The following is a 15,259-nucleotide window of genomic DNA, read 5'->3' on the forward strand; positions in this document are numbered from 1 at the left end:
TAGAATACTCAATGACTAAAATAACTAATTTTCAGCCCTATGAAGACCAAGGGACATATAAAACAGGAAAAGATTAAAATACAGTTATGATACAAAACAATAGTTTTAGTTATTTTTACAGAGCGCTACTCAATCTATCCACAAATAGAACAAATATGGGAGAAGGGACAGACAAGAAAATTATTACTTAGAAAAGTACCATGATATAACTGCAGGAACTGCAGAGATCCACAACTTTGATAGAGAGTTTGAGATAAGACAGCTATTAATTTCACACAAAATAAATTTGGTCTTTTTTGACAAAGTGACAAGAAGAAAACTGTTGTTGGGGGAAAAAAAAAAACCCACAAGAGGTCATGGTTGCAGTTTGCCACAAACTACATAATATATATTGGGTACCCTGCTCAAATGAGACCAGAACACTAATCACCTTTTACCCAACAGGGTGATCAGAATTGATAACGGACTGAGCAAATCTTAAAATAAAACCAGTTGGAGGCTGCACAGCTTTGCTTCCAGTAAAACAAAAACAGGCTTTAGACGAATATATTCATGTTTTATAACATCACTTTCCAAGAGTTGAGATTCTGTTGAATATTGGTTACATTCAAAACAGCAACCAGTATTCTATTATGCAAAAAGATCAGGTTAAAAGCCTAAGGAAAGTAATGGAAATTTCACAGATGAACGACCCATTTAAATCCCTCTTCCATCAATGTGTTTTTAAGTCTTTTCCTTACCCTGTCTGGATAGGCCTACATTTTTTTTTTTTTTTTTTTTCAAAAAAGGGAAATAAAATGTCATGGTTTTCTATCTCGTGTTCATAGCCATGACATTTCTAGAGAATGGAATTGAGACTTTATGTTCCACTTGTCTGTAAATGTGTTGTGTCTGTTGCATATAAAGCTTCAAGGTGTGTAACTTTGGTCTGTGTGTGTGAGTGTGTATGTCTGGAAGCGGATATTTTGCATTTACTTTCTGGTATATGTCCTTGCGTTTCAATGTCAGTGATGTCCACTGCCAGGCAGGACGTCATATTGCCCAAACAGATTATCCACAAGCCTCATGGTAAGCATACTAAGATAAGAAATTTATTTTTGATCAAATATGCTTTTACTGAGATCATTGTCTGCCAAAAAATAGAGTGGAGATAAACACAAAAGCACAGAGAGGCAGAGAGGGAAAGACAAACATTAACAGATATCCATGCAATGAAACGGACGCAGCAAGGGCAAGAATAAAAAGCTATTCCGATACATGGAGGAAAAAGAATGACAAAGGAAGTCAGACAGCAGGAGCAAGTGATAGAAAGAGACAGATGGGGAACACTAAGTCAAAGTTAAGTAACCATCGTCTGCTTCTTTATCTCACCCAGATATGCTAATCCAGTGAGCGACTGCTGATATGATTTTAACAGCTTGCCTAGAGTAACTGTGTGTGTGTGCGTGTGCGTGTGTGTGTGTAGGTGTGTGTGTGTGTGTGTGTGTGTGTGTGTGTGTGTGTGTGTGTGTGTGCGTGTGCGCGCGCGTGTGTGCGTGCGTGCGTCCGTGTGTGGGTGTGTGTGTGTGTGTGTGTGTGCGTGTGTGCGTGTGTGTCTGTGTGTGTGTGGGTGCGTGTAGTGGTGTGTGTGGTAGTGGGAGGTGTAGAAGAACTTGTGAATGAGTGCGAGAAGATACTCACTTGTCCTTTTTCATCAAGCTTCCCCTAGCTATTGTATACCAAAACAAAATGACACAGTTATAATCCCACTGTGACCAAAGAGTGAATATAAATTTCTTTCCAACTCACTCAAAGAAACTTGACTGCAGGGAATGGAAAGAGGGGGTTTCCTCCTTGTCTGATTTAAGTAAATGTAAGTATTGTAAATAAAGGGGGAAAAAAGTTAATCACTGTCACAACTTAGATTAAGTTGATGATTTTTTTTTATTTCAGTGATTTAAACTAAAACCATAAAACAAGATCAAGTGAAGTTTTAAGACGTCAATCGACTAAAAACATTTTATAGCCATTTGCATGCGTCTGTAGCTATTAGCTAACTTGCAATTAATCAGAGATTAATGGCAGGTTTTTAAAAGATGTTATTAATGTACCTTCAAGAGTCTGTGACAAAACAAAAGAAAGACATCTTTAGAAAGATGAACTACTGCGCTTTCATTCAGTATACACAAAAGTTTTAATATTAAATATGTCACCCAGACTATTACAAATTCCTTCTCACTGCAGTGTCGCATTAGTCATTTGTAGTAATTGGATGAAATGACGGCGCCTTTTTGTGACGTAATAAGTACACAGAAGCGGAGGAAGTTGTGAGCGATTTCAGTGAAGATTTGAGCAATCTATCTGCAGAAAGCAAGCAAGAATATAGTATACCATAATAGCATTGTAAATGTTCACACTATGTACAGTTAAGTAAATGAAATTATTTGCAAAGCGCAGTCAACACAGATCACCTCTCGTTGTCCAGTTTTACAGCGTCTCTACTTTTTCTTGTCCACTCACCTGCCATGTGATACATTTGGACATTAAACCTGCTCATTCATTAGTGTCAATTTGGTAGCATAACTTGTTTTATGATGCTGTGATTACTCTGAGCCCCTCAGAGTAAAGGCAGCAGCAGACGGAGTCAGAGAAACTCCGTTTGAATGAGGTAAACGATCTGTCAGGAAGTTTGCCATGAATATCGCTCGTTTATAACATCTTGTTGTCAGTTTATTTTTATATATAGAACTAAATCTTTTTGGTTAAGCCGTTTTAATTCTGGAATAGTTACATGTACAAAATTTTACTGCTAACTTTGTTTAAAAGTTAGCTAGTCTAGTCACAATGATTTAGAATGAGACTGAAACAGCAGCGAAATTAGCCTTTTATTATTTAAAGATAACATGTATTTATATTATATTATATAATTTAGATATTTAGGAGAACAGCAGTGCTAGAATGATGTTAAAGAAAGGTGAAGAAGCTCTGTTGAGGTCTTCATCTAGTTTATTTATCTAGGTGAAGACTGATGTCAGGTTGATTTTTTTCAACGTTTCAATGTTTTTTTCATTATTTCCACACTATAAGGGTAATGGTTAGCAGACAATAAGAAAAGTGCTTGAGGAGAGGTTTAAAAATAAATTAGTGAACATTTTTGCTACACAGTAAATAGAGTTGAGATGTATAATAATGTTTACATCTGAAAATTAAGTTGTTTAAATTCTCATTCTGTATGATCATACATTTTATATTTAGTTCACATTCTGACACTGTACATCACTGTAGTGTCTGTCATAAATACATGAATCCATGCAGGAACATCAGGCTGCAGAGAGTCAGAGGGAGGCAGAGACAGAAACACATAACTAGATATTTCAGTTAAATGTTTGAGGCCGAAAATGACAGGGAAAAAAAACACTTAGGCTTTTTGCTTCAGTGTTTTTTATGGCTCATTATTGGTAAGTTACTGAATGCAGGGCTGGAAAGTGAGACTGAGTTAACAGTGAGGAGCTAAGGTGTCTTTTCACGTCATGTGAAAAGTATAATTTTTATTTATTTTGTAGATCAAACTGTCCTGATGTAGAGAGTTGTTCAAGAAGAACGAAACTTGTTTTTTTAGACTTTATTTTTGTTGGTCAAACTGCTGTATTGAGTTTAAAATGTTTGAGTCCTATTTTATGAGCCGTTTTCTACTTTGGTTTTAGAAAGAGGTAGAACCAATTCAATTACTGGTCAATTTATATCAGTGCATTTTGACCAATAATCAAATGTCTTTTGACCAATAAGATATATCAGAATCCGGTAGCCTGTCTATGCTACCAGAGTATTTAGCTTGGTAGTTGTGAGGCAAATTCTAAAGTGAGTGTTCATCCTGGAATGACGGTCATTATACTATGCATAACTTTAATCTGATTATTGGATTGTAAATAGTAATGTGTTAGAATACTTGTTACTGAAACAAGGCTTCAGATTAGAGTAACGCATTACTGATGTGTTGATGGCATAATTGTTTGACATTTCTGCTCAAGCTATTTACTAATCTGTCAGGTTTCCGATATGCATCCCCCCAATGGCAGATTCATTCCTACGCCCTTGTTAGCACACACAAATATAACAATAGTAATAAGAAATTACTAACACGAGTGTGAAACATGAGATAAATGTAAAATAAATTAAATAATAAGCTGAAATAAGAACATGTATGAACATGGAAATGTACATGTGGGTCTACAAATCTATAAGTGAGTCCATGGTAACCTGAAACATGAAGACCATTGGAGTTGGGCGTTCAATAGTCTGATGGCTACAGACAGGAAATAAAGCAAATGACTCTGTCAAATCAAAACACTGTTTCTTAGCTCATTAGCAAATGTGGTTGCGTAGCACCACCTGCTCGGTTTTTAGTTGGAGTACTTTCTTCAGTCAAGTTTCAGAAAGAGTGTCTGTGTTACTGTATGGCGCTGTATGCTTCATTATCAACGCAAACTAATTAATGGAGCTGCTGCTTTAGTGTGGGACGTTCAGGAACTATACAAAACAGGCAAGAGATGTTTTGTGTCAGTCCGTCTTTATCAAGGGGATCTTTAGTACCCATTTTGATGCCTGATAATTTAGAGTAGTTTTTGATATTCTACTAATAGTCTGCAGTGTTGTGGTGATGAAATGTTGTAATATTAGCCTACAATAAATAACATGCTGCAATACTTCAATACTTGGTTTTCTTTTTCCTTTTTGCCATTTATAGAAAGATTAAGGAGACATGGACATGCAACAATTCCATCCATTGCATATTTTTCAAGCAAAATCTTTGTACCAAAATACACCATTAAAGAAAATCCCCTGAACATATGCCTCTTGCACCAAGATCAATGTCATTCTTCATTCGAGTTTGCACATGTTTTTTTTACCACCAATTGCCATTTGGTGGTAAGATGACTATTTATTTATTTCAACTCTAAATTACTGATGTGATTAAAACCCCATTAATATTACATCGTCCTTTATTTTTTCTTTTTTTTTTAAGCTTTTCCCATATGGTGGATTTGTATCCATTTCTGGTTTTTCCAGCCTTTCTCCATCATCATGCCTCCCATCTCTGCAACTCCCATCTCCAGCCTTTCCTCTAATATCTCCCCTGCAGGCCTTTTTTTGGAGCTCTGAAGGGAGAGGCAATCTTAGATTTATTCCACCTCCAATTTCCAATTTGAGAGAACCCTGCTGCTCGAGGCAAATCTTCTGAAGTCCTGATGTGAGTTGTCCCGTTAAATTAAAGCTCATAAAAGATGGCAAAATATTGCACAGTTTTTTTTGTTTGTTTTTTTTTTTTTTTTTACAGAACAACAAGAACCATAGTATTGGTCGTGTTTTATATGCTATACCATCATGTTTGTCAGAGTTATGGGTCAGGGCTCATTACAACTGAGTTTCCACATGACATAAGAAGTAAATGGGCTCCAACCCAAGATGAGACAGAGAACCAAACAGTAACTGAACCATGTGAAAAACAAAGCCCTTTTACTGTGGATCACAGGATAGGCTGCAACATTTAAAACCTGCTTCATTTTACATAATGTACAACAATAAATGCTTGCAAAAATGGTCTTTGTTTAGCTGTTTTTTGTGTGTGTTTTTTTACATTTAAAAGACTATGGTCTACAGTTCCAGCAGATAATAATCACAAAAAAAGGAGTGCTCACTTGGTCTTTGCGTTACTTCTAATCTGATTCCAAAATAATAAAACACCAGCTATTCCCCAAATGTCTTTTGATAGTCCATTGATGAGAAAAAGTATTCAGTTTGCCGTGTAGAGCCCATATGTCTGCTCTCAAAATCCTCGCACAAAAGATTCATGACCAGACTATTTCTTTTTGTTCCTGGTCTCTCAAAGACACAAACGGCCCACGTCTCTCAAAAACACACTCAGTTTTCCAGCCTCCCATATTCACACTGAGCCAATGCATTCGCACCCACACTCTGCACAGCTCTCTATTCCTACTATAAAGCCCGGGGACAGGTGTTGGATTAGCTTTTGGGAAGAAAAGAGCTCAGCTCCTTTGATAGGAGTTGAGCTGGCCTGGAGAGCAGGGAGGCAGGTGCACCATGAGAAGAGAGCCGTGGTGAGAGGCATTTGTGTGTGCCTGTGTTGCATGCGTGTGCGTGTTTGTGTGTGTGTCTGAGGGATGAGGTTGGGGAGTGAGGGTGTTGTCACAGGATACAACCCAGTGATCCCATCGGCTGGAAGGAAGAAAAGGGAGTCTTTTGGCAGAGCGTGCTTCTGTAATTGGAGAGCTTGGTGCGGCAAGTAGCGATATGTGATTGGCTGTTGCCACGTGGTGACATTTGTTTACCAGCTGCCCTGTCTGCACACTTGTACATTCATGGTTTTATTCCTACAAACACACAGATGCAGCAGATATAGGGAGTTAACACACCAACTGTAAGGTGATAGGTTTTTGTGATATAATAATAAAAAAAATACAAAAATAGACATTTATTAATGTGTCATATATTGTGTACATTTATAGTAAAAAACAGACAAATCTGAAAGAGTTATATGGTATAAAATTATTTGTAAAGCTCAGCTCTCCAAGTTGGATTTTTGTGGCATTTGCTAGTTTGACCCATTTTTTTAAAGCCACAGTTGGGGAAAAAATGGTTACAAAGGATCCAAATTATTTCACTGCACCAAGGTATCTATCAAGATATTGGAAAAGTCTTCACATGTGAGTTTGGCCACAACGAAACCAGGAAAGCGTTTCCCCAACTAGGTTTCAAGTTACTTACAAATTCTAAAAGTGTGGCTTCCTCCTACACTTCTAAAACACTACTGTTAGTTTAATAGCTCTCTCTAACTTGTCCTTAGGTGTGAGTGTGTGCGTGCACGGTTGTTTCTCTGTGTTGCCCTGTGAAAGACTGGCATCCTTTCCATGGTGTACATTTTCCTTGTTAGTTAGAGTTCAAAAATACGTCTAAAATGTTGTGGGCTCACCTGAAGAGGCTTGTGGATAAAAGATGTCCTCAAAATCTTATAGATTTTGAGAACCTTTGGAGGCTGGATTTGACAAACACTGACAAACCAAGAAGTGTAAGTAAACTGAATATTGTAACTGAAACAAAGGTGTATTCATTTAATGATGTGCACACATATGTATCCAGGTATTTTGTTGCCTTCTTCATTTTTTCCATGTTCTGCCTCACACATTAGTTTGTTTTTGTAGTTGAATTGTATAAAATAAATGGTACATTTATTGGTACCTCAAAATTGTGATTAAATGAAAAATTATATTTGGTTAATTGGAGATAGTAGAAATTTTGAAAATGTCTATATAAATGTATACATTGGACCTTTTGTATAAAATACTTCTAATATTACGGTAGTTGTGTTTTTCTGTTTTATGTAATTGTTGTAGCCAACTGAATAATTTTGAATTTGAACTTTGAACTTTATTTGCAGTTGAACCTGAATAATTTCAGTAGCAACAAGAGAGGACTCAGAAGAAACTCAGTGGTGCAGTGTGAGTGTAAAGGTGTCATATCATGCAGTTAGATATATAATGTGAAAATATCTATCTGAAACATGAGGAATAATTGAACGTTAAAATATGTTTTACTAGATTATATTGCAAGTGAGTAAAAATGTGCTAAATTGTAAAAATTGGTGCAGATATTATCAACTCCTTCTGTGACATTTTGGCTTCGATGATGGTCAGAGGCCCCAGTGGTGCTAATTGTAAGGCTACCTCACCTCTGTCAGTCTGCCCCAGGGCAGGTGAGGCTACAACGTAGCTTACCATCAGCAACATGTGAATGCGTGTGTGTGTGTGTGTGTGTGTGTGTGTGTGTGTGTGTGTGTGTGTGTGTGTGTGTGTGTGTGTGTGTGTGTGTGTGTGTGTGCGTGTGTGTGTGTGTGCGTGTGTGTGAATGGGGGAATGACTGATTGCAATGTTAACCCCTTTGGGGTCCTCTGGCCTAGATAAAAGGCAATATAAGTAAAGGTAATTTACCATGATGAAGGGTTCTGAATTGTCTTTATTAATATTTTTCATTGAAAAATAAAGATCTCTATGAAAAAAAAATGTGTTGACTGGGTTTTAGGATGTTTTCAATGTTAAACAATATTACATAAGAAGACACCTGGTTTACATGTAAATGTTTCTCTTGATTTACATGAGTAATCTCGAGCCAAAACGACTTCAAAGGTCTTGACTACAGCATAGGAAACGAAAACAATGCAACACAGTTTAACCATCTGTTGTTAAATTTAGCTGTGTTTTCAAAACTGCTTGATATCCCTCTGGAAATATGTCTAATCCCAAAGTCATATGAGTTTTAGTCACAATCTTTGATAAAGGCCTTTAGAATCAGGGTGAAAGAAAGTCTGTGGGGTGTGATCGCCCATGATTAATAACTGAACCTGCTATACGTGATGTCTTGCCCGCAGAGCAAAACAGAAACTATTACAGCAACTAAAATCAATCCCCATAGAATGATGAATAATGACCTTTCAGCGTAACTACTAGATGCAGTGCAATGTAAATATACGAGTAGCTGTGGATTCATAAATGTGTGTCCACAACTACACTGCACATATGTGATGCTCGCTTTAAAATCTGATGATGCAAAACTTTAACATTTTTAGTAGACTTTCACTTTTTAAAACTCAGTAAGGAGAAATAATGCTTTTCCAAACAAAGAAAGAAACTATGATAATTATTTGGGAGGCCAAAGTGTGTGAGCGGAACCACAAATATTTGGCAGAAACCCCTAGATAATTGAAGACTGAGACCAATCCTCAACACAGAGGAAGCAGGTTCAGTTTTGAGAATCATGGTCTTAAACATAAGATCTGAATTTCATTCTGCTCTACAAACCGCTGCAGTTCACACTGTAGGTCATGGTCTAAAGAAGGCAACAGAACCACATGATCTGCTAAAAGCAAAAAATTGACCCTAAAGTTCAAACATGCCTTGAAGTCTTTTCCATGAACATTACAAGCAGGACTGGTGACAAGAGAAGTCCTTGGTAGAATCCAAGCCGAAATGTGAACAAGCTCGACTTTATGCTGACAATCCAGACAGCTCTTGTTTTGGCCGGATTTCCCTCAAAACCCAGCCATGAGGCATGTGGACAAAATCTCACAGGAAGAGGCACAAAATCTGAGACGCTTGACATCAAACGTAGGCTTTGACAGGCATTGAAGTTTTGTGGAGTCATGGCTCCTGCTGCTTTTGGTTCACTGTTTAGTACAAAGTCAGCCTTGCTGTTTACCAGAGAACTGTATAGCATGGCATGCTTTCATTTGCTGAAAAGGTTTGTGGAGATGTTTTACATTTTCAGTAAGACTTTTCATCTGCCAAGATTGCCAAAACTACCAATACCTGGTTTAATGATTGCCACATGGCTGTTCCCGACCTGCTAGGGAACTCACCTGACCCAAACCCTATAGAGAATCTGGAGTACTGTGAAGAGGAAGATGATGGACACTGTACCCAACAATGCAGGTGTTTGAGATACAGTCGTGTAGTAACTTTAAATTGTTCTGTCTCCTGAAGGTCTGGTACTGTTATGACGCTTTGGTTAATGTGGTTTCGTAATGTTAAATTTATGGAGAGAAAATTTAACATTGAAATTGAATGCAATTTCAATGTCTTTGTACAAATTATTTTTTAGCAGATATGTTGCTAGAATACATGTGAAAGTAAATAAAACCTATTTTCCCACTTTTTTCCAAGTAGCACTTCTTCAAGATGCTTTAAAATGTTGTCTCTGCTCAGTGTATGTGCCGTCTCACATATGACAGCTTTGTTTCACAACACAAAATATATCGGTCAAGCTACACTTAAAATCCCTCCAGCCAGCGAGTAATGAAATAAGGAATGGTGTAAGCCCAAGTGGAAAGTCCAAGCTCCCAACTCTAGTTTGACAGAATGACTGAGAAATCAATAGGATGACAAATGATCAACAATGCTAAAGGTATGATTCGTGAGATGGATAGATCTGATGTTCCTTCCTCTAATCCTTCATAAAATGTAACCAGGATTGGGAGGGTGGCACACTTTGTGCCTGCTTAAAGGTACATAATTTGTCAAACCTTCTTTGGCATTTGAGAAATGTCACAATAAACTGATATCAGTTCGAAAAATCTTGGAAGGAAATTGTATTATGGATTTCGTTTCAGATAGACTTTTTGAAAGAGTCAAGTTATTTTACTGTACTGTATGCATACTGTGTTTAATTATATATATATATATATATATATATATATATATATATATATATATATATATATATATATATATATATATATATATATATATATATATATATACTGGCATGATAAGAATATATAAAAAATGAACCAAAATAGTACTTGTAATGGTAAAAATGTGTTTGAGCTTCAAAATAGAAAATAATAGTTGCACAAAATATGTTGAATCAATACTCCAATACTCCAAAAGTACATATGTCAGACAAATGTATTTTAAATTACTGTAGAAGTAGAATATTTGGGCTGGTACTGAACAAATTCAATGCATCTAATCTCCATGTATATCCCATTACGTCCAGTAGAGGTCAGTCTTGCAAGCGCAGAGTTATTACTAAGGAAAGCTCACACAATGGTTTAGTCATAGCAGGTCATGTCAGTTATGTCAGTTTTCTACATGATTAATGAGAGAACTTTATATTCACCAAACATTAAATGTTTTGTGTGTGTGTGTGTGTGTGTGTTGGGGGGGGGGGAGTGCGTGTGTAGGTGCGCGTGTGCGTATGTGTGTTTATTAAAGTTTAGTGAAGGTTGTTAACGGTTTGTTATACACTTCTTTTTTGAAGTTTGTAGTATGAAAGTGAAACTTATCTAATTGCGCCTCTGTGAATTACAAATAGTTTGGCTATCTTTAAGTTGTCTTTAAGATCCTAATGAATGTTCTCCTTCATTAGAGTAGCACACACTATGAGTTATGCTTTAAAGTCAAATCAAGTTTTGTGATTAGAAAAAAGGTCTATTAATTTTAGTGTCTCCAAATCTTATTTTAACTATTTAATTCATGTTAGATTTATTGCATATATTTTTCACTTTGTACTTTTATATTTTATATGTATGTTTTAGGTGTTTTTTTTTAACTTTGTCTTTATAAATTCTTATATTTATTTTCTGTTTCCTCACTAGTCTACATGATTAAGTTTTTTCCTCTCTGTCCTCTGTATAATTTATCTTTCTGTTTTTTTTTCTTTTATGGTGTTAACTTATCATTCATAGTGCATACATATTTTAACCTCTTTTGAGTACTTAGTGTAACATTTGATTTCATGCAACATGCTTTACAATGATTGATTGATTGATCGATTGATTGATTGTGGTATTGGCCAATATTTAGTTTGGTCAAGTTTTACAACAAAAGCAGATCTGTAAATACTAGCTGAGAATGTGAACAGCAGATTCCTTCTGTCTTTCTTTCAACTGGCATTAAAACACTGCAGAAACATTGTGCAGTGTTTCCTTCCATTGATTGTATTTGCTTTTCTTACAGTTATTTGTAGCAAACACAAGGTCTGATGTGACATTTTATCCATGCCACATGCTCCAGGGCAGCCTTGTTCTACAAAAAAAAAAAGAAAAAAAAAGGCTTACATCCTAGTTGCTTGATTTACTTTAATAAAGAAGATTGCATCTGACAGCTAGGAAGACAAGTTGCACTAATAGATATGAACCTCTGTTTGCATGTTCTTCAACCTTTTGGATTATTGATATAAGAGTGTGAGTGTCGGTGTGCATGTGCCAGTTTGCCACCTAGAATTACGAAGTTGTTAAAAATGAAGAAAAGAGTAGTAACCTCTGAGCACTCAACCCCAGGATCAACAGGGGGCAGGTAGCCTTGGGTCCTGGAGGCTGCAGCAGTCCATGTGTGGCATACCCCAGACATGAAAGGACACTGACAGCAGAGCACAGGAGTATCAGCTCCCCAGGCCAGAGAAGTACATGGATGGCTATTGTCCCTAAACAGGAGGAAAAAAAAAACAAAACATCATTTTGATATCCGTTTTGGAGTTACTCTAATTGTGACAAAAAAGAAGCAGGAAAAGATGCCCAAGCACTTTTTTGTAGCACAGTATATATGAACCAAGTTTTGTCATTGTGTACATAATTAAATTAAACTAAAAAAAAATAAAATACTGAGGAATTTGCCCTCTATTTAACATTATGGCAAAATGCTTCCCTGTGCACTTTAAGGCGTCAGGTGATGATATATTGTTCTTTATTCTAATCATCACTTAAACATTTCTATTTGCTTGTCCCCTAATACTGTGAAAATGGTGGTGGCAGGGTTTCCATGAGGAGAATAAATGTGGTAATCAGTTGTTATAGTTGTATGCTCCTCTTGTTGCAGGTCACAATGTCCTGCCATGCAGCCAGCTGTAATTGCCCTATTTGTGAGTTAGGCACAGTTATTTTCTGTCCAAAAGAAATATCTGAATTAAAAACTTCAGATGCAGATGCAGTTGCTAACATATTCTTTGTAATATGGTAACCACTACCAGATAACATTAAAAATGGACAATGGTGCAGTTTTGGAGCGTGTAGGATTAATATTTTTGTTTTAGCCAAACAGATTTGGAGCAAAGAAATATGGACAGTGAATAAGTATGGTATGCTGTTATCACAATTTTTTATTGTTTCCTTGCACTGTGACTAATATCCTTTCCAACCTCCCCACCTCATCACAGTCTTTCTCTCTAATGAGCTGTGGTATGCTATCAGTCATTACAGGAAGTCAGATTATCCAAATGGCATTCTGCACACGTTCACAGAGAACTTCCTGAAGGTGACCTTTTCGCGTCGCCATAGAAACCGCCTCTCTGTGCATGGAGTGGCTCAGCTTGTTCACAGAGTGAGACACTGAAGGAGAGTGATAGCAGAACCTTTTCTGCAAAGGAAAGAGCATTGATCTGGAGAGATGTAACAATGTGGGGACATGTGTAGTGATGGTAGCAAATAATACTTTCATCAGTAAACATGTTGTCCACATCACGTGGTTTTAGACAGCAGATGTTTATGTTTTGAATACAATGAAAATGTTCAAATAAGGAGAATGACACACTCATCCGTCATGGGTTCATTGTGTGCATCGGTTTTAAACAAGCTTGTGATGCAAATGTTTATTTATTTATCTAATGTAACCCTTTTGTGAATGCATTTCCTCACTCATGAAGTGTGGATTCAGCAAATCCTACATATAGTTAAACAATGGTAGGCACCTTTCAACAGTGCAACAGCGGTCATTCACTTCTCACCATAGAGACAACATGATAAAAATAAAATTGATTTGCATTATTGCTTTATTTTGTATATTGGGAAATATTTCTAAGTTTGTCAATAGAACATTTCCTGTTTTGCAGTATATTGTGTTAAATTATCAACTTATTCTGTCTGATATTTTAAAAAGATCACAGTGTGTGAATTTATTCGATTTTACTCACAACGACAGACTAGTTTATTTAAACTGTTCTTATTTTGAGTTGGAATTGTTGTACAACATATGACTTTGGTGCAATTTACTAAAGATTGTGATACAATGTGAAAAATATACATTGCTTCAAACGTCTTCTTCTGAAGATAATGAGTTTGCAAAAGTTGTATCTTTATTTCAAACTACTGTCAGTACAATTCAGTTCACTGTGTTTGCCTATGTCTATTAAATGCCTTGTTCTGTCCCCCAAACCTCTGGAACACCAGTTCCACGGTCACCATGAGGTTTTTTTGAGCTGCAGGGCCTGAACCCATTTGTGTTTGCATTGAATATAGCGCTCAATGGGATTGCATCAAAAACGTGCGAATCTGCTATGTAGTCCTACGAGACGGCATTTACTTTGAAACACCACAATGCACGACATCAAGCTTCTGTACTTAGCAAATATAGAAGTTACCTTGTCATTGGATCAGGCACTGCGAGCAGTTTTAGTGAAATTCTAGTCTGACTGTTGCCTTCCTGCGCAATTTTCACTGTTCCATCAGGGCTTTTTCCGATTGAAGTGGATTCTTCCAGTAGAAGATAAGAAGTTTTGAACAGTGACGTTGATGTCCTGCGCTGTTTTAGATTTTCATCTGCAATGTCAGCGGTGGAAGTGAACAAAGTCATTCAGTCCGTGTTGGCCACGCTTCTCTTTCTCTTTCTGCTCTGCACTTCTCTCTTTACGGTGGAGGATGGTTGTTTACGGCGCGGACAATTTCTGGTAAAATTCATAGCGTCAAACTGGTGCATTACATACGTCATGGGCAAACGTTAGCGATTGGGTAAAGTTTAAAACTTCAACAGAGTCCAAGCTTCCAGAAATAAATTGTTTCTCAAAAACCAATGTTGGTCTAGACCACAGCTGTCAACTTTTAGGTGTGCCTCTGCTGCACCACACCTGAATAGAATAATTAGGTCATTACCAAGGCTCTGAAGAACTGATCTACACAATGAGGAGTCATTTCATTCCAGTGTTTTGTACCTGTTGCACATCTAAAAGCTACAGGACAGTGGACCTTGAGAACTGGAGTTTGACACCCCTGGCCCAGACCCTCACAAAGAAAAGCATAATAAAGAGGTAATTTCTTACCAGTTTAGTGGTACCCACCATGGATAAAAAAAAACAAGAAAAACAAGCCCTCTCTCAGCATAAACAGGCAACAGACTCGTAGGAACGAGCAGTCAACGGCTTGTCCATTTGAATTGAATTAGAGCTGTCGCTCTGGCCACCTACAGAACCCACTGAATATGTTAAACAGCCAGGAAAGCATGGAAATAATATAATTAAAGGAAAATGTGAAGCAATTTAAGAGATGTAGGCTAAGCAATAGAAAAGTAAAACATTTGCTCTATAAAAATCAATCTCGCCCAGTTTCTGTCAGTGCTTCCTACCACACCTCCCTGGCCCCTTACCTTAAGCACAGTGGACACCCTGGACAGGTCACCAGTACATCCAGGCCCGGATTCGAACCCAGGACCTTCTTGCTGCAAGGCAACAGTGCTAACAGCACCATTGTCAAGCCCGTCTCTCAATACCATTTGCAATGTTTCTTGGACATTGTTTGTATTTTTTACCGATTATCCACAGAAAGATTCGAAACCCTTTAAGGTTGAAATGCTAAAAACTAGTTTCCCTTTGAAATGTCAGCCCAAATAAATGAATCATGACACGGTTTTCTGTGGAGGATTGTTTATTGTACCGAGTTATCATATTTGAGTCATTACGGAAGTTTCTGAGTTTTCAGGTGATACCTTTGGAGACGATGAATATG

The sequence above is a fragment of the Poecilia reticulata genome, chromosome 16 (genome assembly GCF_904066995.2).
Source record: "Poecilia reticulata chromosome 16, P_reticulata-male-v2, whole genome shotgun sequence".
Lineage (NCBI taxonomy): Eukaryota > Metazoa > Chordata > Actinopteri > Cyprinodontiformes > Poeciliidae > Poecilia > Poecilia reticulata.